Source organism: Grammomys surdaster, unplaced genomic scaffold, assembly GCF_004785775.1.
Source record: "Grammomys surdaster isolate TR1022 unplaced genomic scaffold, NIH_TR_1.0 207, whole genome shotgun sequence".
NCBI lineage: Eukaryota > Metazoa > Chordata > Mammalia > Rodentia > Muridae > Grammomys > Grammomys surdaster.
Window position 1 is genome coordinate 1,504,711 of NW_021604652.1, and position 5,342 is coordinate 1,510,052.

A 5,342-nucleotide genomic window follows, 5' to 3' on the forward strand; every position below is an offset into this window, starting at 1 on the left:
ACACATACACATACACATACACATACACATACACATACACATACACATACACATACACATACACATACACACAGAGACGTTTGTTTTGTCCTGCTCTGACTCGTTTGTTCTTGTGTTATCTTATTTTATTATTCTTTAGATGCCTGTTTGTTTTCTAAGGAGAGACAGAAAGGGTGTGGATTCAGTTGGGAGGGGAGGTGGGGAAGATCTTAGAGGAGTTGGGGGATGGGAAACAATCAGAATATATTGTATGAAAATAAATCTATTTTCAATAAAAGAAAAACATATCTAAAAGTAAAACAGTAAAACAAACAAACAAACAAGTTTAAAATCCACATGTTGGCTACGTTGATTCTTTCCGTGGGCTGTGAAGTAGAATCTGTTTCATGCATTCTAGCTTCTAATTTGATCCTAGCAGTCTTTGTCTTATAGACTCCAATCTCTTCCTTATCTTTACTTGCTTCTCTCCTTCACAGCACTGCCTTCTGTACATGTTTGTCGCCATGTCCAATTTTTTCCCTTTTTATAAGGACCTAAGTCAAACTGAATTGGGGGTCATGTGTTCAAATAAATGAACTTACAGGGAACATTTCACATCCAAACTACCACAGGACCTGACCAGATGGCTTCATTTTAACTGATTATTCCTATTTCCAAGCAAAAGCACATTATAAGGCAAGTGATTTAACAAATTGTTATAGGAAGACACACTTTAGTCCACCTAACACCCACACTAGTATTTTCTTCCTCACCTGCTTCAGTTATACTATAGTTATATTGTACATTTGCAATCCAGCTACATATAGTTGCTACTCTCTGGACTCCATCTTAGGCCATTCCTGTCTCTACTTCCAAGATGACTGATTTTAATTATTTAGTTTGAAAGGATGTGAAATCTTACTATGTTATTAAGTGTCAATGTTATATAAAAAGGCATAGTCAGACAGGGGTTACTCCCCTCTCATCCTACATATTCTGATTTGCCCATTATGTAAATCTCATTCACAACTGTACCATACATGTAACAAATCATTTCACTGTTTGTTCTCTTCTTTTTGTACTTCTTTACACAAATGACATACTGAAGTTCTAACATTTCCTTTAATTTTATAAAGGAGAATGCTCTCTATATATTCTTTTTTATATTGTTTCTTAATTTAACAGCATATACTAGAAATTATGCCACGATAGTAACTAGCTTCTTCATTCTTTTTGACAGCTACATAGTGCTTGAGACAATAAGATACAAAGGCTGTGCTGTGATCTTGGCCTCCAGAGGTTCATACCTTTGTGTAATTCACTTTCCCTGACTGTAGGCATGCTCAGGAAATTTACTCTATTTAATAGAATATAATAGAATATGAAAAAGTTAGTGGGATGTCACTTCCATGATTGTTCTGTATTATTTCATCTACTGGCTGTGTATATTGAGTTTTTGTTTTGGTTTCGCTAGTTTTGATGATGCATATGAATAGTAAAGGCCACATGCCAGGGAACCATGAGAAACCCCCCACTGCTGAATACAGATTCTATGTAATCTTAGGATCTCCAGGAGAAGGATCAGGAATCATATACAAGGTATCAAGGTTTCAAATAACCTTATTGAGTGAAAGGTTTATGTAACTAAAATTACTAGTTCCTCAACTCCAAAACTCTGAAGATCTTGATTGTTGTTCACAGTGCAGTGGCATGAGAAGAATGTCCCTGGGAAGTATATATTCTAGGGCTGGGAGTGGCATAGTAGCAGAAGGAATAAGCATTCTGAAATAAATAGTTGTCTCTCGCCTTATTTTTTATCCATAAAGATATAAATAAAGTCGATTTTCTGACAGGTTGCTATGAAGATTAAATTAGGAGCTCCACCCATCCCCCCTCTCTTTCTCTGTGTGTGTGTGTGTGTGTGTGTGTGTGTGTGTGTGTGTGTGTGTGCTTCTAATGAGTGGAAATTTTATCTCATCGTTTCATTTTACTCCTCATTAAAGAAAACAGTTAGAAAAATTAAAATTACAGAAATGAGTAATAAAGCCAGGTATAGTGATACATGCCTTTTAAACCCAGCACTTGGGAGGCAGAGCAGAAGGATCAATGTGAATTGGAGGCCAGTCTGATCTACGTAGTGAGTTCTAGAACGGCTAGGGGTACTAAAGCTCTCTCTTGGGAAAAAAAAAAGAAGTAATAAAATAATTACTAATATTCTAGGATTTCAGAAGCCATTTCAGAATTTGTTCTAAAACACAAAGCTAAACATAGAAACTATAATCTTGGTTGAAATATGCCCCTCTTACTCTCTACTTTATCATACCTTATTCTGTCTAAGTGTATAACTATGCCACACTTTTAAATACTTAGTCATTTTTACACATTTGTTCACATAAGAATTTATTGAGCACAGGCTGACCTGTTGGAGGCCTTATCACAATCATATCATATGACATCACAGCATTAAAAAAAAGTTTGTATATGACCTGGTTTGACCTTATCATTTTAACAAACTAAAAGAAATAAGCCAAAAAAATGGCATACACTTACCCAATATTCCATAGTAAATTAACAGCAGAATCATAAGAACCTAGGTATCTTAACATTTAAGCCAATGAGAATTTCTAAGTTTATTGTGGATTTTCTATACTTTCTATATAGTCTATAAGTAACCCATGAAACTTTTTGAGAAGAACAAAACAAACTAAAATTAATAAATAGTTAAAAGAGGGCTGGTTGCCCAGGGCAACAAACTGTCTGGTAGATGACAATGTGATTTCAACAGATGGATCTCTTGATCCCTTTATAAAGTCCAGTTTGATACTACTACTTCTGGCTTGCCTAAACTTAGGCTATGTTCATTAGAAAAGAGAAGATAAATAGGTCTGAGACTTGGCTTTTTCACTTTCCTCCACATCAGAGGACAACAAATCATATTTTGGTTAAAAATAGTTCTCTAGTGTCCCACATTCAAGAGGCAGAGGCAGGTGGATCTCTGAGGCCAGTCTGATCTACATAGCTAGTTCCAGGACAAACATAGCTACAACTCTTATCTAAAAAAAGAAAAAAAAATAATTCTCCAAAGTAAAAGTTTGTTTATATCAAGACTGTATCCTGGGTCCTTGTAGCTATGAAAAGAGGCAATGAAAGATAATTCCAGTCTAAGAATTAAATCCTCTCCCAAAGAGTATGTCCAAAGCCCATGCACACAGCAATCACTATAACACTGTCTCTGTCTTCAAGGCACATAAATCTACTTACTTTCACTGCCACAAGAACAAATCTTTATGATAGAGGGGGTTTGGAATAGGTGCTACAGAAGAAGCCTAAATAGTCTGCTGTAGGAACAGAAAAGGAGTAATAATTACTAACAATTACTTTCCAGTGAAGCAGATAAAATTGGCTTCAAAGAAAGATGGCATTTTAGTTGAGCTGTGAAAGGTAAGGATTTTGTTGATTACAGAACAAGTAAAAGGACACTTTGCACTTAAGAACCACAGAAGAGGTGTTAAAGGAACTGACTTTGGTCCAAACAGGAATTATAGACATTTAGATTAAGTGCAGACTTATTACATGTGACTCTGGCAAGGCTAGGCTATTAAAAAAACCTAAAAGTCATGCACATTAAATGTTTGGAGTTAAATATATGCAGATATTTTTAGAAAAAGAATGCTGTGTCAAAAATTACTTTAAAGGAATACTTTAAAGCTGGGTACGCAGCTTGACATCCTGGACTAGATGAGGCTCTGGGTTTTACCCCAGCACCACAAATATTCTTAATTTTTTATTCTTAATAATGGTGTGCTCCCGTCATCACAGCAATCAGAGAAAGAAGCAGAAGGATTGCAAATTCGAGGCCAGCCTATACTATATGTGGAGACCTTTCCAAAAAATTAAAACAAAATAAAAATGAAATGCTTTCAACAGCTGTGTGGGGCTTGTAGCAGAACATATGAGGACTAGGAACAAAACCAAGCTACTGCAAGAGTCCAGTGGTGGCGGAGGTAGGGACAAGTGCAATGAAGATGGAAGAAAATAGATTTTGACCATATTCCAGAAATAGGATGGATGAAGTAGACAAATTGCTCTCCCTGCTAGGGAAAAGAAAAACCAAAGGATTTCACCTGAATGACCAATTGAATTGCCATTAGCTAAAGTAGGGAATAAGGGAGCGAAATCTATTTGGGAGATGGGAAGATGATAGAAGATGATGAAATTCCAAGTTTGGTGGCTGTTTTATGAACATAAAAGCATAAAGTTCAGGGAAGAAGGCTGGAATTCAAGACAGGAGTCATGGGCTGGCAATAAGGAGCTGGCTGACAAGCCTGATAGCATGAATTCAACCTGAGAGAACCCACTTCCACAACTTCTGACCCCCACACACATCCTGTGAAATACCCCCCCACACCATACATTAAAATGTAATGTTTTGGGCCGGGCCCTGGTGGCGCACGCCTTTAATCCCAGCACTTGGGAGGCAGAGGCAGGCGGATTTCTGAGTTCAAGAGTTCGAGGCTAGCCTGGTCTACAGAGTGAGTTCCAAGACAGTCAGGGCTAAACAGAGAAACCCTGTCTCGAACCTCCCCCCCAAAAATGTAATTTTTTTATTTGTTTGATTTGTTTTTGTTTGAGACAAGTACACTACATAGTCCTGGCTGTCTTAGAACTTACTATGTCCACCAGGCTGGCCTTGAACTCACAAAGATCTCCCTCCTCTGCCTCCTGAGTGCTGGGATTGAAGCATATGTCACCACCTCTGGTTGTAATATATTTTTTAAATGATTTGATAGTTATTAAAGCAGACTTGAGCCGGATGTAATGGAGTATATCTGCAATCCTAGTACATCCGAGTGGAGGCTGGAGGAGAAGGAATATCTGGTTAGTCTGAAGTATCCATTAAAATGCTGTCTCAAAATAATGAGCTAGCTCCTAAAGTCATGACATCTATCACCTGGAAAGAGACAGAACTGTACTCTTCAATGATCATACAAAACTAGAATCTGGGCTCCTTTTCCACTATATGAAAGGATGTGTAAATGAAGGTTGATGAAAACTGAATAATGCAACTTTTGCTTTTTCCTTTCCACAGTTATTTACTGCTTAAACTTTTCATCATAAGCATTCATACATTTTAAAAATGAAATAAAAGCTTTGTGTCAAAGGAACACATTATAAAATTTCAGAAAAATATCTGTGTCTACACTACATCAATATTGTTTTTTATTTATTTGTGTTTCTTTCCAGTCTTTATCAATGTATTTCTAAAGACGCACTTATACGGCTGCAACTGAAAATTATATGCTATTTTCTCCTTTATTCAATTTAGTTTTCCATTTTATTTTAATTTATTTTTCTTTTATCTC